The 27,664-nt window shown below is 32.9% G+C and overlaps 1 protein-coding gene and 1 pseudogene across 1 annotated transcript in view; one reads left to right on the forward strand and one right to left on the reverse strand.

The window, feature by feature from the left end:
* Positions 1–27,664, reverse strand: part of Arid2 (AT-rich interaction domain 2) — a 187,256-nt gene that overhangs the window by 88,372 nt on the left and 71,220 nt on the right. The window lies entirely within an intron of this gene.
* On the forward strand, positions 17,723–27,643 carry LOC113191044 (oligosaccharyltransferase complex subunit OSTC pseudogene; annotated as a pseudogene).

The following is a 27,664-nucleotide window of genomic DNA, read 5'->3' on the forward strand; positions in this document are numbered from 1 at the left end:
TTTCTGATTTAGAGAAAGGTGGCAAATATAAAAAGGTAGTATATAATATAGAAGTGAATGACACTGTTCAATTAAAAAAACTTAAGTGTGCTGGGTTTGGTGACGCACACCTATAATCCCAAGACCTCAGAACTGAAACAGGAGGATCGCAAGTTCAAGGCCAGCCTTGGCAACTTAGAAAGGTTGGCTCAAAATTTTTAAAAAGAAAAGGAAAGGGAAGGGAAGGGAGGGGGAGGGAGAAAGAAAGAAATCAAACACTTAGAAAATTAAAAATAACATTATGTAAATTCTAAACCTATATACAAACCCTATATACAAAAAAAGAGAGATTAGCATGAAAGTACCTATCAGCAGACATCAAATCATGATCAATCTTGTTTCATCTTGTTTCAACCAATCCTTTCCAAGATTATTGTAAAACAATTCTCAGCATAAAATTTCATCTACATTCTTGTGGTAGGATTCTGAGAATTAAAAACACTAATAACCACTACCAAAAATAAAACTATTGATTATTGTTAGATCAAGGGGGAAATTTAAATGTGTATTGTGAAAACACTTCCATGTGAAAACCTTTTGAAACATTATAGGAAAAGATAACAGGACTCATATTTAGCTCTCCCCTTAAATCCAATTGAAATGAACTTTTAAGAGCAAATATAATGTCTAAATTGGAAACTTTTAGAAATTCTGGTACATTTAAACAACCAAAATGATCTACAAAGCTAACTTACAAAACACTTTTTGAAAGTACTAGTGTAGTCTACTGGAATGTGGAAGAAATCCTAGATCAAACCACATTATAGAAAAAGTTCAATTTATATTTCTTTTAGCCACCAAACAAGCTAGAAAATGTGAGTGTATGTTTCATAAGGGGCCAAATGACAACTATTTGGGGTTAAGCAAGGTGATTTTCCAAGGAAGCAAAGTCCTTTAGAAATGTAAACTTTTGTAGATTCTTTTGTCAAAATGAGCCCAAAGACCCAAGACTACGGGGACACTGCGAGACGCACTGGCATGGAAAGACTGATGTCAACAGGTTGGGGACCTCTGCTAATACAATATACTTGCAAATTCAAGATTCAGTACCAGGCACAAAATCAGTATGGTGGCTTGGAAATCATAAAGGTAATGAAGTTTCTCTGCTAGGATTTCCCTAAAAAAAGAACACATTAAAAAGTAGATTTGACAAAGTAGAAGATTATACAAGTAATAGGTTTGAGAAACTGGTATACATGGAAAGAGAAAACTAACTAAAATTTTATAGACAAAAATGAAAAGACAAGTAAGATAAATGAGAGCATAAACTTCAGAAGAAAAAATTTAAAAATTGGTGGTCCTGAAAGAGATCAGAAAAAAGTACAGCAAAAGCAAACTTTTAAATTTCTGCATTAAGCCTTTACTTGAAAGGCTTAATGTATGTATCAAAAAGCTCCCTTGGGCTGTGGTGTCACTATGTATGTGTCATCAGGCAAAAATTAATGAAAGGAAAAACTCCTCAGATATCTTAATGAAATATTTAAGCTTCAAAGAGAAGATTCCTGGAACTATCCAGTACCACACGATCTCCCCTACAAAAGTTACATGGGACATTTGAAGTAGGCTATGACTTCCAGTCACAATTAACAGACAATAATTTTTTTAAAATGTCAGAGTTTGGAGGAGAAAGTTTTTTTTTTTTTTTTCACAAGAATTCTGTACTCAAACATGTTTCTCATCTAAGACAACAGAAATCTACCTTCAGGTAAGCAAAGATCTGGAAAAATAAAGCCATATGGCACTCAGGGGTGGGGGCAGGAATAGGTACTATAACTGAGAGATGAATCAAAACTAAGGAATTGTTAGAAAAACAGTAGGAGGATAGTTACGAGAGGCAGTGTAACAGAGAAAAGAAGAGATATTAGTCAAAGAATACAAACTTTTAGTTTAAGATGAATAAATCACCTGGCGCAGGAGCACATGCCAGCGACTCAGGAGGCTGAGGCAAGACCATCACAAGTTCAAAGACAGCCTCAGCAACTTAGCAAAGTCCTGTCTCAAAAGAAAAAAATGTGCAGGAGCTAGGGATGTGGTATTCAACGTAGCTCACTGGTTAAGCACCTGTGTTCAATCCCCAATACCAAAATAACAATAACAACAACAACAAAACCAAAGATGAATAAGTCTGGAGGATTTAAAATAAACTATGGTGACTATAGTTAACAAACTCAGTTGTATATTTAAAATTTCCCTAAGTATTTCCACCACAAAACAAAAACAATAATTAGGTAAATGATGTGTTAACATGATTGTGGTAATCATTTCAAAATATAAGTATGTCAAATCATCACATTATACAGTTTAAAAATCATACAATTTTGACAATTAGAACTCACTAAAGCTGGAAAATTTAAAATATTAAGGATTGGTGCAGTAGCACAAATGATTGAGAATGAGCACAGAAACTAAAGCAAATTTCATTGATAATTTTTAAAGTGGAATATAAGCCAGTGGGGTGGTGCACACCTATAATTGCAGCGACTTGGAAGGCTCAACCAGGATGATTGCAAATTTGAAGCCAGGGTCAGTAATTCAGTGAGATCCTATCTCAATAAAAAGGACTCGGGGTATAGCTAGGAAAGTAACCCTGGTGTTCAATCCTCAGTATCACATAAAAGGGGGTAAATGTGTAACTATTAAAATAAGTTAAAAATACTATTCCTGATATGAAGTTCCAGACCTTTTCCACGAAAATGAGAAAAGAAAAGAAAGTAGTAAGAAGAATTAAAACTAAATTATTTTGTGTATTAACCTTTAGTTTTACTGACATAGGAAGAATACAAAATGGGTTATTCTCACAGTTAATACTAAGTGAAATATGTTCTTGGCTGTATCTCTAAAAATTTTTCAAGAGTTTAACAGCAAATCACTATAGGGAAATAAAAACACAAATGCATATAAGTAGCTAAAAAAATGAGAAAATAAAAAATACTCTATGACATAGTAATTCCACCTTTAGAAATATACTAGAGAAAACAATGGAAACAAAACAAATACCAAAAATGATAGCATAAATAAAAACAGTGGTATACTGATACAATGAAATATTATATGAAATTGAAAATTAACAAGCTGGGTATGGATCTATATGAGCAGCCATCAACAATGAATATATTAAAAATCACTTTAGAAGGTTACTTTGTGACTCTCTATTTATGATGCTAACATGCAAAAATTTTAAAATACATTTTGAATAGTCCATAAGCATATGGGGGAAAAATCACCAAAAATAAGATACTTATCACTTAGAAGACAAGCTAGGGTGGACCCCTCTGTAGATACAATAAAGAAAAACAAGAGGCTTCAAATGATATGAATTAGGTTATGTTTTTCTTGTTTAGCTGTGGATAAATCTACATGCTTTATGCTGTGTGTATACAATGTATTTCACAATATAAAAACACAAAAAAGCCAGTAAATTTCAAACTTTAAAAAAATAAATATTTCTATTACTATATAAAATATAAACAATCATGGAAAAAGATAAAGTTCCCTGAAAATTGTAAGCTAGTAAAACTTCATAAACTTCACAGAAATTGCAATGAAAACAAATGCACAAATACTAGAAAAACCAATCTAGTGATCTATATTAAACATATACATGCAAGACACTATTGTATTGCATGTTGACTGCAAAAATCCAACAATAACTCAACATTGAAATATTCATAACATTAACATCACCTGTAGGTCAAAGAAGAAAAATTACATGCTATAAACAGAGGATGTCAAATGACATTTAATAAAATGATGCATCTATGAATTGAAAATATTAAAGAAGAATTCTGAAACACTTCTATTTTTTTTATTTCTTCTATGACCCCTTTATTATGCAACTCAGAGAATTCCCACATCTTTTCCATACAAGCCTTTTTAGGACTTCACAATCTACCCTAAGCCACAGTTCTTTCTTCTGTAGAAGACAGTCCTTCAAAGTGGAGCATATACCCAAGACTCCAACAGGGAGAGACATTTAATTTATGGATTGACACTGCCTCTTCCCTCCCTTACTCAGGTAACACACAAATCTGAACTAAACTGACAATGAAATGAACCTTATCCTAGGTTAATGCTATTACTTTTTGTTAGGTATAAACAAACTTTTACATTTATTTCAGCAATGTTTTTTAAGACAGTGAAACTTGAACAAGTCTTTTTAAAAAGATCAGCAGATACTATTTTAAGTAAGTATATTGACAAATATTTATGAGTCTTTTCAGAGGTATAACTTCTACATCACGCAGGAAACACTTCTTCATTTTCTCATGATAAAAATGGGTAAAAATTAATACATGGTAAGATGGCAACAACACAATACTGTTGGAAACTGATAAGAAAACACTACAGAAAATATGAAGAAACAAGGATTAGAACAAATTATGTGTAAAAGGTTTCTATTTAGCTCAATTCAACAATAGATTGTTCTAACATATATGTTTTACAGTATTTACAAGATTCTTATTTAAAAATGAAATACACAAAGAACTACTTTTTGGTGAGTCATTACAGGAAAGCTGTACCAGAGAAGATACATTTTCATAAGTAAATATTTCCAGAAAATCATGTCAATTTTATACTAAGAGTCACAATGAAGAACCAACTTTAAATTAGGAAAGTAAAGAAGGGTAGGAGATAGTGAGAAGGGAAAGGAGAAAGAGAAAGGAAAATTACAGGGTAAGAATAGACAAATGAAAATAATTTATTGCATCATTCACAAGTAGGCCAATTTACCAAGGAAAATGGAAGTCAATAATGCCAAACGTACTATGGAATGTAGTAGTAAATTTGTTGTTGAAAATAATATATTTTCCATACATTAAAACATTTCCTGTGTCTATATTGAAACAGGAAAAAGAAATTTTCCAAAGTATTTAAAAATCTTCCCTAATTTTTGGCATATTTTGAACTCTTTAAAATCAACATTTATATGGATGGAGTGTCACACTTTGAGGAAAGTCACAACAAAAATACAAAAAAATTTATTGTTTACATATAAATTATTACACCAATTATTGGTATGTTAGCACTAAATATTATACACTTTTTACTTCTCATTATTTCCTAAACCATACAGTACAATAACTATAAAGCATTTATACTGAATTAGGTGTAAGTAATCTAAAGATGATTTTAAAGACTTGGGAGAAAATATGTTCAGATATATGCAAAACTACTTTATAGAAATCAATCTCCCTAAACCCATACAAACACAATTGTTTTCCCACCAAAACTATTTAAAATTATTTTTCTTTGTTTTTCTTGACCTTGAAGGTTTCCAGTAGCAGTTATTTTGTAGAAAGTCCCTAATTTGACATTAGACATAGAGAATGCATTTTTGTCAGGAATAGCACAGATAATTGGTATCCTTAGTGCACATAGGGGTAGGCACATCATGTTAATCTGTCCAGTTGTCAGTGTCATTTACTTTGTTAAGGGTGGGATTATTTTGTTAATCTATGATAAAGTTATTTTTTACCTTCAGGAAATAATAATTTACAGAAAATAAATTTAAAATTATTTAAGTATCCTACTCCTTATCAAGTGTTCACCTACCAGCTTTATAATCCATTGATGACTCCTGACTAAATCAATGACAGTGATTTTTCTAACCTCATTATTATTGTGATAGAGATTTTTCTATCTTTCCTCCTACATTTATTAATTAGCTTTCTATTTTAATTGACCTCTTTATATCTTCTCCCATTTATTTATTTTCCATTTATTCATACCACCATGATTTAAGATTCTTCTAATTCATGAATATTACATCCCCATCATATTTAGCCTAATTTTCAAGCTGCCTAGATTTGGCCACTGCTTCCTGTAAATATCATCCCAGATTTGGGCAGTATGAGCTCCTTAAAGCTGGCTAATGCATCCTTTTGATACACCACTATCATTTTTTGAGTGGGGCTTTGCTTTATATTTATGGCACAATAAGATATTCCAGACTAATTTGAATTTTCCTTATTCCAGCTCTAAAATCAGCTTTTTCCACAGGAACACAAATTTTTTAGAAAGGAACTGAATTAGAAACTAATATCTAGACACTAATTGTGCTCAATGCTTTAAAGGAATATTTGTTTCTGGACCCTTTCACTATATATTAGTAAGAAGTATTAACACATGCGTGTACAATGTCTTTTAAAATGGATGAAAATAAGTTCAATGCCAACAATACACCATAGTTCTCTCTTTTCATATTTTAAATTTTCTTCTCCAATACTAAGAAACCAGGATGATGCTATTCTCAAAAAGTTGCACATTTGCTCAAATCTATATTAAACAAACCCAGAATTCAATGTTTTTATAGTTATTTTATAATTAGATCAATGGGCATATCATTTGAAACTCAGATTGTTTCTGTTTTTCTTCCACTTTGGGTTAATACAACACATTCTTGTTAATTTTTATCTCTTTAAATCTATTTTTATTTGCTTATCTTTATTAACTCAAGGAATCTGCTTTTGGTATGAAGCTAAATTTGTTGAGTAACCTAAAGCAGTGATTATAGATAACGTTTTGTTTGTCCTTTTGTTTTTTATGTCTTTGGTATTTAGTAAAGTCTGTATTTTTGTTCTGTGAGTTACCTTTGTACTTATACATTTGCAATGTCTTAATCTCAATTTTCGTATTGTTTTGTCATCTGTCATGTCAATTTCAATAGTATCTTCTTATTCCCTACTATTGCTTTTGGAACAATCATATGCTTATTTTTCTTTTTTCTCTTTCCTTCTTCCTTTATACTTGCATTATTTTTTTCTTTCTTCCTTCTTTGTTAGTTGTAGATGGATACAATACTTTATTTTATTTGTTTATCTTTATATGACACTGAGGATCAAACCCAAAGCTTCATGTGTGCTAGGCAAGTGCTTTACCACTGAGCCACAACCCCTACTTGCATTATTTTTACTTTGAAAAACATGATTTACATATTATACTGTCCAAAATTTGTGATAAAAACTGATAGGCAACAAAGAAACATAATGAATAAATTCCACAAAAAATTTGCATAATTCATTGATTTCAAAACAGAGGTTCATAATTATGAGCAATCTGTCCCAGTTCTTCATTCATGAAACTCATTCCTTTATTTATAGTTTAAAAAGTGTCAAAATGAACAATATAGAAACAGACCTTTGAATCTACGTACAACAAACTATTAATTTGAATTTTTTTAAAAAAATTGAGGCCTCCGTCTTAGAGAATGAGTAAAGCATTTACAGGAATAAGAAATCATTACAATTTATTAGGCTACAAAGTTTTTTGTTGTTTGATTCAAGTGTATGTATGAAAGGGTTGAAGAAGCCATCAATGAAGTGATAAATCCTCTGAAAGAGAAACTAGGAAAAACTACCCCATTTACAATAGCCTAAAAAACAAACAAACAAACAAAAACTTGAGAATCAACTTAATGAAAGAGGTGAAAGACCTCTACAATGAAAATTACAGAATGCTAAAGAAGGAAATGAAAGAAGACCTTACAAGATGGAAAGATCTCCCTTGTTCTAGGATAGGCAGAATTAATATTGTCAAAATGGCCATACTATTAAAAGCATTATACAGATTTAATGCAATTCCAATTGAAATCTCAATGACATTCCTCATAGAAATAGAAAAAGCAGAAGAGCCTCAGAATAGCTAAAGCAATCTTTAGCACGAACAGTGAAGCAGGTAACTACACAATACGAGACTTTAAACTATACTACAGAGCAACAGTAACAAAGACAGTACGGTATTGGCATGAAAATACACTTCTTGACCAATGGTACAGAATAGAAAACACAGAGATAAAGCCACATAAATACAGTTATCTCATATTAGACAAAAGGGCCAAAAACATATTGGAGAAAAGATAGCCTCTTCAACAAATGGTGCTGGAAAATATGGAAATCTATATGCAACAAAATGAAATTAAGCCCCTATTTCTCACCATGCATGAAACTCAACTCAAAGAGAACCAAGGATCTAGGAATTAAACCAGAGAACCTGCGCCTAATAGAAAAAAAAGTAGGCCCAATTCTCCATCATGTAGGATTAGGTCCGAACTTCCATAATAAGACTCCTATAGTGGAAGAATTAAAATCAAGAATCAATAAATGGGATGAATTCAAACTAAAAAGCTTCACCTCAGCAAAAGAAACAATCAGTGAGGTGAACAGAGAGCCTACAGAATGGGAGCAAATTTTAACCTAATCTCTAGATATATAAAGAACTCAAAAAACTTGACACCAAAAAGACAAATAACCCAATCAATTAATGGACTAAGGAACTAAACAGATACTTCTCTGAAGATGATATACAATCAGCAAACATATATATGAAAAAATGTTCAACATCTCTAACTATTAGAGAAATGCAAATCAAAGCTACTCTAAGATTTCATCTCACTCCGGTCAAAATGGCAGCTATTATGAAGACAAACAACAATAAGCGTTGGTGAGGATGTGGGGGAAAAGGTACACTCATACACTGTTGGTAGGACTGCAAATCGGTGCAGCCAATATGGAAAGCAGTATGGACATTCCTTGAAAAGTTGGGAATGGAACCACCATTTAATCCAGCTATCCCGCTCCTTGATCTATACCCAAAGGAATTAAAAACAGCATATTACAGGAACACAGCCACATCAATTTTTATTGCATCACAGTTCACAATAGCTAAATTGTGAAACCAACCTAGATGCCCTTCAGTAGATGAATTAATTTAAAAAATGTGATATATATATATATATATATATATATATATATATATACATATATATATGAATATTACTCAGCATTAAAAGAGAATAAAATCATGGCATTTACAGGTAAATAGATGGAGTTGGAGGAGATAATGTTAAGTGAAGTTAGCTGATTCCAAAAAACCAAATACCAAATGTTTCCTCTGATATAAAATGGCTAATTCATAGTGGGATAGGGACCAGGAGCATGGGAGGAATAGATGAACTCTAGATAGGGCAAGGGCAAGGGATAGGAGGGGAAGGGAGGGGGCATAAGGTTATAAATGATGGTGGAATGTGATGGTCATCATTATCCAAAGTACATGTATGAAGACATGAATCGGTGTTAATACACTTTGTATACAACGGGGGTGGGGGGGGGGAGATACAAACAACAGTTAAGTGTTGGCGAGAGGACATGGGAGAAAGCCACACTCAAACATTGCTGGTGGGATTGCAAAGTGGTACAACTAACATGGAAAGCAGTATGGAGAGTCCTTGGAAAACTTGGAATGCAACCACCATTTGACCCCAGTTATCCCACTCCTCGGTTTATAACCAAAGGACTTAAAAATAGCATACTAAAGTGATGCAGCCATATCAATGTTTATAGCAGCACAATTCATAATAGCTAAATTGTGGAACCAACATAGATGCCTTTCAGTAGATGACTGGATTTTTAAAAACCTGGTATATATACACAATGGAATATTACTCGGCATTAAAATAGAATAAAATCATGGCATTTGCAGGTAAATGGACAGAGCTGAAGAATATTATGCTAAGTGAAGTAAGCCAATAAAAAATTCATGCCAAATGTTTTCTCTGATATGAGGATGCTGATCCATAATGGGGATGGGGGAGGGCATGGATATGGCAAAGGAGAGGAAGGGGAAAGGAGGTAGCATGGGGATAGGAAAGACAGTGGAATGAGATGGACATCAGTATCCCAAGAACACATATGAAGACATGAATAGTGTTACCCTACTTTGTGTACAACCAGAGACATGAAAAATTGTGCTCTATATGTGTACTATGAACTGAAACGCATTATGCTGTTGTATATAACAAATATTAGAATTGGAATAAATAAAAAAAAATTTTAAAAAAACAATGATTATTTTTTAATAAAAGTAATAATTAAAAATAATAAATCCAAGTATTTAAAAGTAAGACATTTAAAACAGAATGAAGACATATAAAAAGGTAGTATTTAAAATGTGTGTGGGGAATAATAGCATATTAAATTATTCATACTAGTATAACTCACTCATTATAGGAAAGAAAATGAATGAATTTTTACCTCATACAATCCTGAGCAAAGAGAAGGCCAGGTGGCTTAGATTTAAATGTAAGTTTTTTAAAAGAAGAAAATATAAGCCAATATTCATATAAATATTACGTTAAATGTTTAAATACATGTTAATTTACATTTCTAATATTGAGGAGTAGAAAAAGGTCCTTTCAGCATGTGAGATCAACCACAATAAAAATTAATATATTTCTTTAAAGAAAAGTTTATAACTTCTTGGGAAAAAATAATACAATGCTAAATATTAGACAACAACCTAGAAAAACAGTCTGTGTAATAAAATTAAAGATCTAGATTAAGCTGTAGCAAAACAAGTCTGTGAAGCTAATAAAATTGATGACAAAGAATACTTACTAATGCAAAGTATTTTAGATGCTACAAATATTTTAGAAAATGTATATTATAAGTGTATTTAAAATATTAACCTCTTAAGTACACAAGTGCAAAGAAAATTGACATACAGCATAAACAACAAATGTTGACAATTAGTGTTAGAAATATTTGATTTAAATTTACAAATTTTTTTACACTAAATGTTTTAAAAATTTTTTCCTAAAAAATATTAGTAGCAGTAAATATTTTAAACTCCATTCCAAGTTTTCCAAGGACTCTCCATATTGTTACTAATTTTTTAACACTAAATGTTTTAAAGATTTTTCCTTAAAAAAAAAAAAAGGAGTATAGACAAAACAATTGGCGAATATAAATTACCTAGGGGTGGGATCCAGTGCACCTGCCTCACTGGATACTGGAGACCAGAGGAAGGAGGCCTGAGCAAACCCACGCAGATGACCCTTCTGCAGTTTCCCATCTACCAATGTGTGGCTCCCCTCAGACCACCTCTATCTTGGGACACTGCAGCTACTGCCATGGTCCTTCCCACGTAGTAGCCTCTACCAAGGGACAACAGACAGGGCCTAGAGGTGGCTGCCTGCTGCAGCATTGCATGACCCAATGCTGCATTGTGGAACAAGCTGCCAAACTTCATCACATGGTCTGCCCTTCCAGCCCCAACGCTCAAAGTAGTTGCCCCCATCTTGAGTTACCTCCACCTCTACCTCAGCTATCTTTATTGGGGCAGATAGCATCTTGGGACATCAACATACCTAGAGGTTGGATGCTACTGCCCCTAACAACTAGGAACATGGCCACTTCCATCTAGGGACAACAACCAGGTCTTGGAAGACCATCACCAAGGTCCCTGTGGGCCTGGTTACACCAGAGGTATTCCTACTAGGTGGGTTATAGACACGATCTTGTTGCAGAGGCAAAGCAAAGCCTTGCATGCGGTCACCTCTTTCTCGTTTTTTTCTCCTGCTAACATTCAACTTCTTTTGATTCACATTCATAATAGCCTCAAAAAAAAAAAAAAAAAAACCCAAACAACAACAACAACAACAATCATCCCTGGGAATCAATCTAACAAAAGAGGTGAAAGACCTCTACAATGAAAACTACAAAACACTAAAGAAAGAAATTGAAGAAAACCTTAGAAGATAGAAAGATATCCCATGCTTCTGGATAGGCAGAATTAATGTTGTCAAAATGGCCACACTACCAAAAGCACTGTACAGATTCAATGCGATACCAATTAAAATTCCAATGTCATTTCCTCATAGAGAAAAAGCAATTGTGAAATTCATCTGGAAAAATAAGAGACCCACAATAGCCAAAGCAATCCTTAGTAAGAAAAGTAAAGCAGGAAGCCTCACAATACCAGATCTGTAATACAAAGCTACACTAACAAAAACAGCATGGCACTAAGCTATAATAATAAAAACAGCATGGCACTGGTACCAAAATAGACATATAGATCAATGGTACTGAATAGAACACAGAGACAAACCCACATAAATATAGTTATTTCAAACTAGACAAAGGTGCCAAAACATATATTGGAGAAAGGATAGCTGCTTCAACAAATGGTGCTGGGGAAACTAGAAATCCATACATAGCAAAATGAAAGCAAGCCCCTATCTCCCACCATGCACAAAGCTCAACTCAAAGTGAACCTAGGAATTATACCAGAGACCCTACACCTAATAGAATAAAAGGAAGCCCAAATCTTTATAGACTCCTATAGCACAAGAAATAAAATCAAGAATCAATAAATGGGATGGATTCAAACCAAAAAGTGTCATCTCAGCAAAAGATACAATCAATGAGGTGAAAAGACAGCCTGTGGAATGGGAGCAAATTTGCTACATGCACATCAGGTAGAGCACTAATCTCTAAGATAAAGAACATCAAAAAAACAAATAACCCAATCAATAAATGGGCTAAGGAACTGAACCAACACTTCTCAGAAGAAGATATACAATCAATCAACAGGTATATGGAAAAATGTATAACATCTCTAGCAGTTAGAGAAATACAAATCAAAACTACTCTTTTCATCTCACTCCAGTAAGAATGGCAGTTATCAAAAATACAAGTAACAGTAAGTGCTGGTGGGATGTGGGGGAAAAGGCACACTCATACATTGCTGGTGGGACTGCAAATTGGTCCAACCAATCTGGAAAGTAGTATATAGATATCCCTTAAAAACTTGAAATGGAACCATCATTTGACCTAGGTATGCCACTCCTCGGTCTATATCCAAAGGACTTAAAAACAGCATACTACAGTGACAGAGCCATATGGATGTTTATAACAGCACAATTCTTAATAGGTAAATTGTGGAACCAACCTAGATGCCCTTCAGTAGATGAATGGATAAAGAAACTGTGGTATATATACACAAAATGGAATATTGCTCAGCATTAAAAACAGAATAAAATCATGGCATTTGCAGGTAAATGGATAGAGTTGGAAAATATCAAGTTAAGTGAAGTAAGCCGATCTCAAACCAAATGCCAAATGTTTTCTCTGATAATTGGATGCTAATCCATAATGGGGAGGGGCATAGGAGAAGTTGAGGAACTTTGGATTAGACAAAGGGGAGGGAGGAGAGAGAAGGGAGGATGGAGGTATCTTTTGATGGTGGAATGAGAGGGATATGTTTACCCTAGGTATATGTATGATTGCAAAAGTGTGATTCTACTTTGGGTACAACCAGAGAAGTGAAAATCTGTGCTCCATTTGTGTAAAATGAATTGAAGAGCATTCTGCTGTCATGTATAACTGATCAGAACAAATTAAAAAATTACATAATTATATAAGAGGTGGAAAAGTTTAAAAAATTATTTATTAGTGTAATATAAAATATCTAAAAAGAGTACAACAGGCAGGATGGGTATTGGGGGATTTAAGCAAAGTAATAAATCTTTAAAACAGCTTTTCTTGAAAAAGAAAATGTGATATTCTTTAAGACTGTACCCAGTTAGTAGTAGAGTTATCTGGGGACAGATTTTAACATGAAAAGAAGATTGGAGGATAAAAGAAATGGGTAGGAGGGGCAGGAAGAGGATTAGAAAGAATATGAAAGGAATAAGAAAACGGAAAAAGGACATTAAAGAGAGTAAAAGAAGAAAACAGGTAGACACAAACACAAATATGTTTTGAAATGAATTGGGAAGTATGAAAGAGGAGGAGTGGGGAATAAGGAGAAAAAGTTTCCTAAGGAGGAAGAAGGAAAGACAGAGAACTTATGAAAAGACAGATGATATAGGAGAGTTTGTTATAAATGAAATGGGATATTTGGAGGCAGCAGTGGAGTGCTGAAGTTAGCTGGACAGCCTGACTGTGAGTTAGACTAGAGGTGACTGTACACAGACTAAAAGTGTTCCTTTACAGGCTGAAGAATCCAGATATGCCTTTGATACTGGCATGTGGAGAGTACAGAACATGCAATATAATACCACCCTATACTAAAATGTACTCTTCATAATGTCTGGAATCATTTCTGAATTATTACAAAAGATAAAATTTGATCATATTTCTTAAATAATCTAAGACTTAGTATACTATTTAAAATCCTAGTATACTACTAAAAATCCCAAGGTTGAGGGGAGAAGACAAGTGTTAAATGTTGGAAGATAGTAAATTTTAGACTGATATGGGGATAATGAAAGACTTCTAGAAATCTGAGAGAATACAGCATAAATACTATGCTAAATTATTCAAGATAAAAATACTAAGAAAATGAACAGTTTATTATGGAATTCCCTTTCAGAGTCAATTGTACCATACAACATATAAATTACTTGTGACAATAGCTATACTTTTTTCTGACTTGAAACAGGGCAACTGAAGGTTCTAGGCAAATGAGGAAGTAGTATCTCTCAACCTCAGGGGAGGTGTGTTAAACCAACTACAGCACAAAGAACACAACAAGTTCAAGTTCACAGGTTAGATAGACTCTGCTGCAGAATAACATTCCCTAATACTACTCCAACTCAAAGAAGTGAGGAGACAAAAACCCCAAATCAAGAACAAGGACATAAGGAGGAACAATCAGAGAGGGAACTCAGGTCCTACTCTTTGGCATCTACTCAGACATCAAAAACAGAAAGAAGTCCCAGAACAAACAAGATAATTACACACAAAAGGACAGACACACACAAACATACACACACAAGAGGTAAGGTAATCCACCTCTACCAATATGCAAGTCCAAGACCGCTGAAAACATGAGAAAATAGGCATGCCAATCTCCCCCCAAAATCCACAATCCCCCAACAGAAGATCCCACTGATAGTGAGGTAGATGAAAGCACAGAGGAAGATTATAAAAAACTGACTATTAAACTGTTCACTGAACTAAAAGAAAATATAAGGAAGGAATTTAAAAAGAGCAGTTAGAGAAGTGGAAAGACTACTTTAATATAGAAATAGAAATAGTGAAAAGAAATCAAGCTAGAAATAAAAGACATAATCAAATTAAAAACTCACTTGAAAGCATCACTAACAAATTAGAATGCATAGAAAATAGAACCGCAGCTCTTGAAGACAGAATATAGGGCTTTTTAAACAATGAATCTTGAGTATACAGAGCACAATAAAGAGAAAAACTTATGGAACATGACCAGAACAAATATGAACTCTAGGACAACATTAAAAGACCAAACCTGAGAACCACTGGACTATGAGAGAATGTGGAGAAACAAACTAAACCATAAAGAACATTTTCAATGAGATAGTTACAGAAAACTTATCCCATATCAGAAATGAGGTAGACATTCACATACTGGAGACTTGTAGAATCCCACACAGATCTAGTCAAATGAGAAGTTTACTAAGACACACAATAATCAAAATGCCTAACACAGAAAATAAGAAAAGAATATTAAAAGCTACAAAAAAAGAGAAATACCAGGTCACATTTAGAGGCAACCTAATAAGGCTTACTTCTGATTTCTCAGCTCAGACCTGCCTAAAATCATGAAGGGCCTGGAATGAGGTAGTCAAAGCCCTTAAAGAAAACAATTGCCAGTCAAAGTTATTATACCCAGCAAAGCTTAGTTTTAAATATGAGGGGGAAATAAAATCATTCCATGATAAGAATAAACTAAAACAATTCATTCACACTAAGTCAGCACTACAAAGAATACTCAAAAATAAACTACTCACAGAGAAACTAAAAAACATTTTCCATACCTCCCAAACACAGGAAGTTTCATAGAAGAATAATCCACTAAATAAGAATCAAGACAGGATAAAATATATCAAAAAAACCAGAATGGCAGGAAACCACAAACACATATTCATACTAATGTTGAATGTTAACAGTCTCAACTCTCCAATTAAAAGACACAGATAAGCAGAATGGATCAAAAAACAAGATGCAACTACATGTTGCCTACAAGACACTCATCTTATAGGCAAAGACATCCATAGGCTGAAGGTAAAAAGATGGCAAAAAAGTTCCACACATGTGGTCCAAGAAAATAAGCAAGAGTGGCTACTCTTGTATCTGACAAAGCAGATCAAGCAAAAATTAATCAGAAGAGACAAGAAGGTCTCTACATCCAAGTAAAGGGAATAATCTAACAAGAAGATAAAAAGATAGTAAAAATTTGTGCCCTAAATGTCAACGCACCTGATTATATGGGCAAAATACAAGATTAAATCCCACGCAAAGCCTAAAACAATAATACTGGGTGATTTTACCACATCCTAACCACCATTAGACAGGTCAACAAAACATGAAATCAATGAGCATTCCTCTAACTTAAACAATACTATAAATCAAATGGATCTAATGGACATCTATAGAATATTCCACCCTAAAACAGCAGAATTTATCTTCATCTCAGCTGCAAATGAAACTTTTTTCCAAAATAGATCATATTCTAGGCCACAAAGCAAATCTTGGCAAATACCAAAACAAACAAACAAAATAACTCAAAACCTGCTATAATCCCATATGTCCAATCATATTTTGGAGTAAAGCTAGAAATCAACGTAAGGAATAATAATAGAAACCACATAAACACATGGAGATTGAACAATACTCTCTCAAAGGAAGAATGGATCAAAGTAGAAATGAGAAGAGAAATTCAAGAAATTCCTAGAAACAAACAAGAACAGAGTTACTCTGGGACAGTATGAAAGCAATTCTAAGAGGAAAATTTATAGCACCGAGTACCTACCTTAAAAAACTAGATCCCAAATAAATAAGCTTATATTCCACTTCAAGGCTTTAAAGAAGAAAAAAACTAACCCCCAAACCAGTAGAAAACAGAAAATAATCAAGATCTGAGCTGAAATTAATGAAATGAGAATAAGAAAACAATTCACAGGATCAATGCAACAATGTTCTTTGAAAAAGTTTCTTTGAGAAGATAAATAAGATTGGCATTAGCTAATAAAAAAATAAAATAAAATAGATTGGCAAACCCTTGCTCAAACTAACCAAATGAAAGAGTAAGAAAATGCAAATCAACAAGATTAAGAGATGAAAAAGGAAAAATGTCTTTTACCAATAGAATAACACCATGAGAATAAAGGGTACACTGGGAACTTTCCCTGGTGCTGCAACCGCCATGTTTACTTGAGAGCTGACTCAGAGATTGGCATTTTTTAACAATGAATCCAAGCTGACCTATTTGCTGGAATTCTCAGGCAAATTATACACTCACTGTCTAAGTAAATTTTTTCAAAATTTATTTGAAAAGAGCAAAGGGTTTTATTTTAGGTAATTTATGCATGATGGTTTTTTTTATACTTTCCAAATAATTTTTAACAATTACAAAAATATACAAATAGTAACAATAAATCCAATTAATGTATACATATATGTAAATGCGAAGCAATGTGTTAATAATAGGCTATATGGTTAGCTAGGAATTAGCTTTGGAATTATCTAGGAATATCTAGGAATTAGTTTTGCAAGGAAAAAAAATGTTTTACCTTTGAATTTATCTTTTATTAGTGTGGCTACTCTTTCAAAACTATAAATCTTTAGTTGTTTTTCCACTTTCTGGTCATAATTAATAGATAATTAATAGATAGCAATTATTCCACTATCTATATCACACCAATTTATTACATTTACTTCTTTTAATTCATTTACACGTTATCACATTATGAGTCTTTCTAAGCACCTAGCATGAACAAGGAAGATAATCAGAATTACCTAAATCACAACCAAGAAATCACTGAGAATAACTATTTTAAATTTAGGAAATAACTAACATTTATTTGGGGAAATAAAAAAACAGATGATAGTTTTTGTTCCACTTATTCAGAATGTGCACCACAAGAATGACCCACAAAGAATCAAGATATTGCAATGTAAAGGTTCATCGGAATGGCTTTGGGCATTCCAACAGAAGCTGTAGTTTTAATCGACATGGCTTACTGATGAAAACAAATTATGATCAAATATCTTTAGAAACAGTTGTCAAGTCTAAATGTAAGTAGTAGAAAGGAAGGATTCTCTTCAAAGTTTATTGCTTTAGTTCAAACAGCTTGGCAAGTGATTCAATTCTCTGAAGTAGTTGGCCTCTGAAAAAGAAAAATGCTTCTTTTCATAAGAAACTTATCCAAAATCAATAAATGAGCCAAGGAACTGAACAGACACTTCTCAGAAGATGATATACAATCAATCAACAACATGAAAAAATGTTCAAAATCTCTAGCAATTAGAGAAATGCAAATCAACACTACTCTAAGATAACATCTCATTCCAGTCAGAACAATAAATGTTGGCAAGGATGTGGGGGAAAAGGCACACTCACACATTGGTGGGACTGAAAATAGGTGCAGTCAATATGGAAAGCAATATGGAGATTCCCTGGAAATCTGCGAATGGAACCACCATTTGACCTAGGTATCCCAGTCCTTAGTTTATATTCAAAGGACTTAAAAACAGCATACTACAGGTACACAGGCACATCAATGTTTATAGCAGCACAATTCATAATAGCTAAATTGTACAACCAACCTAGATGCCTTTTAGTAGATAAATGGATAGGGAAACTTTGATTTTATAGAAATACACACAGACACACACACACACACACACACACACACTAGAACATTACTCAGCATTAAAAGAGAATAAAATATGGCATTTGCAGGTAAATGGATGAAGTTGGAGAATATAATGCTAAGTGAAGCAAGCCAATCCCCAAAAACCAAAAGCCAAAAATGTTCTCTTTGATATGAGGATGCTGGTACATAATGGCGATGGGGGGGGGTGGATGAAGGAACTTTAGATAGGGCAAAGGGAAGGGAACAGAAAGGAGGGGGCAAGGGAATAGGAATAATGGTGGAATGAGTTAGACATCATTACCCTAAGTATATGTATAAGACATAAATGGTGTGAAAATACTTTGTGTACAATCAGTGTCTTGAAAAATTGTGCTCTATATGTGTAATATGAAATGAATTGCATTCTGTCATCATGTATAACAAATCAGAAGAAATTTTTTAAAACTTATCCAATAGTCAACTGATGGGAAGCTTTTTGTCTAAAGACATTTAAAATAATACTCTTTATACCACCTCATGAATTAGACATTGTAGGTAAAAACAAAAACAAAAACTTCTGGATATTTGTGTCACCAACCCATGTTTCCCATTTTTTAATCACTTGTTCCTCTTAAACCAAAAGAAAGCACAACTTAGGACAGCAGAACACATTCTTGTCTGAAAGACCAGTTTGTAAAAGAGGTAAAAAGATGGCGTTGGGTTGTAGCTCAGTGGTAGAACACTTGCCTAGTTTGTGTGAGGCAATGGATTCAATCCTCAGCATCACATAAAAATAAACAAAGGAATTGTGTTCATCTACAACTAAAAGGTGTTGGGTGTGTGGGAGACTCCCCTTCTCTAGAGAACATCATGGAATCCCTTAGCCCTCTCCCTCCTCTCCAAAGGGCGTCAAATTCAAAAGTTTCCTCAACCAATCATCACAGGACGCAGTGTCCACTCCCTGTTCCTGAGTCACCCTGCCAATCAGCATCTGTCACATCCCCTTCTTAAGCAGAAGCTTATAAGCACATGCTCTCTTCTCTCTTCCACACATGCTCTCTTCTCTCTTCCTTTTTCTTTCCTTTTCTTTCTCTCTTCTCTCTACCCTTTCTCTTTCTCTCTGCTCTCTTCCTCTTTCTCTCTGCCTCTTCTTTTCTTCCCCTTTGGGCAGCCCCCCAATAAAATCTCTTGGTTGAATCTCCATCTCGGGTGAACCACTTGCCTTTCAAAAGGTATATATTAAAAAAAAAAAAGAATTAAAATTTTGCAAGTGGTAAAAAGCTACTCTAAGAAAGCTGCTAACCTAGTTCAGTGGTCTTCAATTGAGGTGGCATCACTCTAGGGACAATAATGGTAGGGTCATTTTTGTTTTTCACAATGACCAAAGGAAGCACTATTGATAATCAGTAGTCAGGAATCAGGCATGCCAAACATGCTATAATACACAAAGTCTGTGGAATCCCAAATGCCAATATTTTTTTCTACTGAGAAACACTGATCTAATTCAATTATAAAAATAAACTAAAAATTCTGAATAAATTAAGAAATTCCCAATGAAAATTTGATTCATGAATATCCATTATCTCTAAACAAAGGAAACAGGAGCTTAAGAATACAGAGGCCCTGCCTCCAACAGAAATAAATGTCCTAGCATAACTAAACCATACCATCTAGAAAATAACTATAAAAAATTATTTTATCCAGAATTTAACAAGATGCTGATATCCAAAAGTATCGTTTGCAAAATCCACCTACTAAATAAACTAAAGCAACGAAGCCAAGCAAAAAATAAATTCAAAGAATAAAAAGAGAAAGATATGCATGCTAGAAAACATGAAGAACTTAAAATATTTTTACCCTTAGTAAGAATATTATTGTGAAGCTGAAATTTTGTCCCATTTGAATAAGCAGTGAAGGCCAGCCTAGGGAGTGTTATGACATCACTATTAGAAATCTCATATTCCAAATTAGTTGCAAGTTACCAAATAAAGCTCATTTATAAACTGATTGCTACATTCAATGGCTAAGAGTAATTACAAATTTGATTTCATAATGATAATTAAGACTTTTATATGTATAAATCTTGAGTTGGAAGGACAGACATATTTACCATATGCTATTCTAATCTGTTTAACTATCCTATTGAAATGAATGTATACTTAAATCTTTAAATAGACTAAATTTTGAATGTATTCAAAATGGTATTAAGTAATTTCTTATATTTTATAAAATAGTAAAAAATTAAAATCCATGTTTTCTTTATAGCAAGTTATAAACAATGAAAACAATACTTATTGAAGAACTGTTAAATGATTAGATAAGACTGAACTTTACTAGAAAAGTAAAAACCATGTCATCATACTAGTATATATACTAGTATAATTTCTCAAAAATAGAGCAATGTCTGACAAAATAAACCACAAAATTGACATATACAACTTTTCAGCATTATTGTTATTCTATACAATAGACTTTTTTCAAGGAAAGTAATAAAAGGATATACTAATTGAAAACCATGTATTATTATTAATAAAAAATACATTATTTAATTGAAGTGTTGATTAAAACGCTCTGAAAAACTTTTACTTTTTTCAAAGAAACATAAGATCCAACATGGACATTTCTACTTCCAGAAATGTCAGGTCATTTAGACCCATCTTCTCACTGAGAAAAGCAGATATTATATAAAAATGTATTTTTAAAATTATCCAAATGCATCAGAGAATGACAAAATAGTGATGGCTTACTGGATCAAGAGATGAGAAGAGAAAAAATCAGAAAGGCAAACACACCACTCAGAACTATATTTAACCTGAGAAACACTGTGAAAAAGGTGAGTGAATCTGAGTAGTATATTTGACAGCCTGAAGTGAGAAATAAATACAAAAACTATTTTTTTACTATGACCCTAAAAATTTATGTTCCACTAGTAAAGGCAGAACAGAGTCTTGTAAATACTATAGATTCATTTTGACTCATCTAGGAAGCTCAGAAAATTTTAATCACTGAAAATATATGAAGGTGATCCCAGATTGCTAAATGACCCAGGATCTTTGTTCCAAGCAATCTATGCAAAACAAAACAAAACAAAAAACCCTCTGGAGAAAGACAATATTATTTCAGTCCTCAAGTTATATATATAAACAGTTTTCAAGCACAGTTCAGTATATAGAGACAAGAAAAACCAGAAGGCAACAGACAAAAGAGTCAACAAAAACAGAAACAAAAGAATGAAAAGAGATTCAAAGGCACTCCAGATACCATATTATTAAACACAGACTAAAATCCCAGGCAATACTTTTTTTTAAAAATCCGTATCTGCTTATCACATAAAAGATTAAAAAACAAAGACAAAAACAATTTGTAAAGGCAGGCAGAGGAAAAAATCAGACATTTTCTTGAAAGGGGCAAGCATAGATATATCTTCAAGTATTCACTAGAAATAATGGAAACCAGAGGCAAGAGCATTAAGTTTTCACTGTGTTCTCAGAAAAAAACACAAAAATTTAACATTCAGTAGTCAGAGAATATGTCACTGAAAAATTGAAACATTTCCTGATAATTAAAAACTCATTTTAAAAAATTTACCATCAGACATTCACTAAAAGGAATATTTCTCTTTAGGTAGGAGAATAATGATGCTGAATGAAGAAATGAAGATGATGAAAGTAATAACAAGACATAAAAAAAAAATATGCATTTAGAGTCATCCCTGGTCTAGGTTCCAGGACCCTGCAAATACCAAATCTGGAGATGTTCAAGTTCAAGTCCTTTGCATAAAACAGTGTATTATTAGCATATAACATATCTATATCCTCCCATATACTTCAAATCATCTCTAAATTGCCTATAATATACAATACAATTTAAGTTTTGTGTAAATAGTTATTATACTGTACTGTTTGAGGAATAACCGGGGTTGGAGGTATCTTCATGTTTCCTACACCATTTTCCCACAACAACAGTTCATTGAATAAACAGATGTAAAATTCTTGGATATGAAGGGGTGTGTGTATGTGTGTGTGTGTGTGTGTGTGTATGTTTCTGGGATTTAAATATAGACAGTATAAAAATAACACAATACTCGGCCAGACACAGTGGTGCATACCCATAAACCCAACAACTAAGGAAGCTGAGACAGGAAGATCTCAAGTTCAAAGCCAACCTCAGAAACTTAGCAAGATTTTAGGTAACTTAGTGAGACCTTATCTCAATATTAATAATAAAAAGGAGTAGGGATATGGCTCAGTAGTAAAGTGTCCCTGGATTCAATCCCTGGTACAAAAAAGAAGATAAATACAAGACCATGACATGTATGAATCAGAGGCAGTGATACAATTAAAGTATTCTAGGTGTTTCAATTAGATATTTCAATTTCTAGAAGGGATAAAAGTACCAAGCATTTCATAAGACCATGACAAATGCTATCAGTGTAAATATATAAACACATAAATGCACGCACGTGCACACACACACACACACACAAAAAAAATAATAGATTAAAAAGAAACTCTCAGTTAATACTAATGAGGTAAGAAGGAGAAAAAGAATATGATCAAGTTGAATGATAAAAATTCAAAACAAAACATTAGGTTTAAACCCAAATACATCACTAGTTGTGTTAAATATCAATAGACTAAGCACTTAAGTTAAATGACAAAGATCTCCAACTACATTTTAAAAACCCAACTATGTGCTATTTATCCAGAAAAATAAACATTTAAAATATAATCAATAACCAAATATAAGCTGATGTAGTTTTGTTAATATCAGACAAAACAAATTTGTTAGAGAAAAGGCAAATTTTATAATGATATTACTCAACTTACTAACAAAAAAGGATTCAATTCTCCTGGTAGATATAAACATTTCGACTGTGACCTTTTGGGGGAGAGTGGGGGAATGTCTGTGTGTGTGTGTGTGTGTGTGTGTGTGTGTGTGTGTTGTGTGTATAAAGTGAAAGAACTTAAGAAGAAATAATATAAAGCCAAAAATATCATGATCATTTTATTTTAAATATACCTCTCTTAGTGAAGAAACAAAACGCAGTAAAATATATAGTTTTAGTTTACAAACTTGATATTAATGGACAAATTAGTTTGTCTATCTCAATAGTGGACACCATGATGTATTGGTCTTTATATAGATTTTGTAATGGCTAAGTTAAGCTAATTAAGATTTTGTAATGGCTAAGCTAAGTTTACAAACTTGAATTAGTAAACTTTAAAACACTGCATTCAGTGTTACAATACAGAATATACTGACTTATACAAATACTTAAACATTTACTACATATTGGGTCAAAAAATAAATTCAAATATAAGTGGAGTCACACATAATATGTTTTCTGACCACAAAACAAATAAATCAGATAACAAAAATAAAAAGACAAGGAAATCCTTACGTGATTGGAAATTAAGGAAGCACTTTAACCCACACACAAAGAAGAAATAATAATACAAAGTAGGAAAACAGTTCAACTTTATAATAGATAAGAATATACAAAATGTGCAGAAACAAGATAAAAGTAATATAGCTTCAAAATGCAAATATTACAAAGCAAAGATGAAAATTAAAAATAAGCACCCATTCAAAAAAGATTTTTAAAAAGGATATTAAATGCAAAAGGAAATAGGTATAAAAGAAAAAAGTAAAAATGAATGAAGTAGAAAATACAAGATCAACAAAATCCAAAGTTTCTCAGAAAACACTAATAAAATTGATTACCTTCTGGTGATAATGATGGAAATTGGACAGCTAACAAACTAATAAAGAATGAAAAAGGGTACACCAACTATAGATAGTATAGACATTACAATATTTGACAGTACTATAATTATTAAATAAATTAAATCTGTAATTGCAAACCCACCAAAAAAGAAATTCTAAACACTAGATGATTTCCTTGATGGTGGGAATTGTATTAAACATTTGAGAAATAAATTATCACCCTATATAAACTTTTCAAAAGACGACAAAAAATTGAAAGGCAAGTCACTTGCAAATAGTAATGAACTACAATCAAAATATGAGTTTTTACATGATTGCTGGTTACAATGTAATATCTTAAACAATAACAAAGAGAAAATTATTATATATCTAGGAATAAACTAAGAAAAATGCATAAAACCTTTATAAAGAAAATGACAAAACTTTACTGAGAGATCCTAATAAACAATTTAAAAATTTCTTGGGTTAGAAGGATAAATATTATAACAGTATCAGTTCTTCCCAAATTTAGTCCAAGTCATAATTCCAAGGCATTTTTGAACTAGAAGAACATAAGTTAAGTCTATATTATATGATATATGCAAAAAAAGCAAAGTTATAAAATCTTAAGGCATGAAAGAGGCAGAAGCAATTACTTGATTCCATCTCTTTTGCAACGCCTGTGCCTTATTCATTGTTCCAAAACAAGTAAGGTGGATGGCATGCAGTAGGGGATACCATTTACTCAACTAAGAGGAATTTTTCCAGTCAGTAATTTATCCAGTTTATATTATTTCCACCAAAATTTGTATCCTATGGATACTCTGAGGTAAAGGTAAGAAGGAAGTAACATTCTGAACACAAATGTTTACTAAGTGTACAAATTAGGTGCTAAACAGATTTTAAATTTATTTTCTAGATTTAAAACTCCTTACCCACTAGTATTTCTTCATAAGCTATCCAAATATTGAAAGTATCCAAATATTGATCCCCTTTGGATCTATTTTAATTTTTCTTTATAACATTTCGGTTCTCCTCAAAGGTATCAACACTAAGAAATCCAAATTTAACATACCCATAAATAAAGGATAAATGTACTGAGAAATTTTGATGTTTTTATTTTTCACTGAATACAAACACTATATTTAGAAATACATAAACAAATAGTTCTGTAAACAGAATATTGTCAGATAGCAAAATCCCTTGCCTAAGAACAAAATGTGTAATTGGAAACAAAGTATTAAATCATCAGGTAGTAGGATATCCCGTTCTAGTTTAATAAAACATAGTGATTATAAAACATTATAATAGTTCATTTTTTTAGTATATGTTGAGCTTTGGTTACTTGATATATTCTTATATTTATGCTTTTAAAATCAAGGCACAACAATGTAAAATTACATAGAACATTATAGAAATACAATGATAACATTGTTTCTATAATCCCATTATGGACATAATTCTTTTTCCTTCCTTAAGATCACTCAGGAACATGGGTAAAGAGTGACGAGCAATAAAATAAAATATACAAATACACCATATAAAGACATGAGTATTTTCATTTTCAAGCAAAAACTTCACAAATGTTGTTCAGAAAATTGAGTTACTAGCAAAACAGAAACTATAATTCAATATTAAAAGTCTGAATAGTATGTTCAAAATCTTCCAAAATGTCAAACCATGAAATAATTTACAAGTATATTTAAGTTGCTTCATTCTAGAAAAACTTCAAATTAAATGGTGAAGTTGTACACTTGTCTATATCCATAGACAGATATATAGAAACACGCATTTATGCACAAGTGTGCAACAGATGCCCAATTCTTTTGGCAGAAAGAGTCTGATGGGGTCAGTTCCATCTTGGATCAAAGAGCTATATGGTGAGGACCATAGAGTACATACCACATTAGGCATGGCCACAGAACAAGAAGGCATGTAACTTACTGGCAGCCACCACGAAAAGTACTGAATTTAAACAATACAGCTTCCAAATTCCAAGATATCTCTCATATCTCTCTCTCTCTCTCTCTCTCTCTCTCTCTCTCTCACACACACACACACACACACACACACACACACACACTCACACAGCATTTTTCCCAAACTGGCAAAAAGAGTAAGAAATGACTTGGGGATAGTAGAAGGCCACTGCAAAAAAATTAACATTGTCTCATACTATGAAAAATCGTTTTCTTTGCTTTTAATTCCTAGTTTAACAAAAAGAAAAAAAATCAGTCTGATGCTTGTCTTTCTTTGTTACTTCTTTGTAACTTTAATCTCTCCTTAAAAAAAAAAAAAAAACAAATGAGCTCATCGGTTACTTTTCATTCAATTGATTTTCTCTTCTTTCTGGTAGGCATTAAAAGTATTATTTAGATCTTAAACAGTTATTTAAGTAATAAGGGATCTAATATAAAGAAAAATAGGAAGTCAAAGTAGAGGAAGTCTGAGTAGAGATGACATAGTAAAGCAGTGACTAAAATTTCCACAGTAACAAAACCCTCAAATTTTATCTGGGCATATTCGACCAGAGTAAAGAATACATTTTGTAGGCTCCTTATATCCAGGTGTAGCTATATGCCTAAATTCTGGACAATCTGAGATCTAAACAAAGTGACCTATGGCAGTTTCCAGAAATCCAGAAACTGTCCTTGAAATACATGAAAGTGCTCAACAAATTTCAATCCTATTTCTCACTGAAAATCCAAGCGACCACATAAGATTTAGCATAGTAATTTGAAAACAGTTTTAATGCAACATCAACTGCAGTATATCAAGGAGATCACACACGAATTTAATTCCAAATTTGCTTTCTTTCAAAAAACTTTTCCTTTTTATTAAGGTAAAAAAATTCACATAACAAACACTGGGCATTGAACCCAGGACTTTGCACACCTTAGGCAAGTATTCTACAACTGAACCACATGCCCAGCCCCAAATTAACCGTTTCTTTGAGGGAGGAACTGGGGATTGAACTCAGGGGCACTTGATCACTGAGCAACATTCCCAGCGCAATTTTGTATTTTATTAAGAGACAGGGTCTCATCCACCAACACGGAGATTTTCTAGGTCCCGTACTTAGTGCTTCAATGTCCCAACCTGAAGCTGAAGCCACCGCCCTGGGTGCACATGCCGTCGGCCATGACGAAGTACGCTCTGATGGTGGTGGCTTATTTCCTCATCACCGGAGGAATAATTTATGATGTTATTGTTAAACCACCGAGTGTTGGCTCTATGACTGATGAACATGGGCATTAGAGGCCAGTAACTTTCCTGGCCTACAGAGTAAATGGACAATATATCATGGAAGGACTTGCATCCAGCTTCCTGTTTACAATGGGGGGTTTAGGTTTCATAATCCTGGACTGATCCAATGCACCAAATATTCCAAAACTAAATAGATTTCTTCTACTATTCATTGGATTCATCTGTGTCCTACTGAGCTTTTTCATGGCTAGAGTATTCATGAGAATGAAACTGCCGGGCTATCTGATGGGTTAGAGTGTCTTTTGGGAAGAAATC

This window comes from Urocitellus parryii, chromosome 5 (genome assembly GCF_045843805.1).
Source record: "Urocitellus parryii isolate mUroPar1 chromosome 5, mUroPar1.hap1, whole genome shotgun sequence".
NCBI lineage: Eukaryota > Metazoa > Chordata > Mammalia > Rodentia > Sciuridae > Urocitellus > Urocitellus parryii.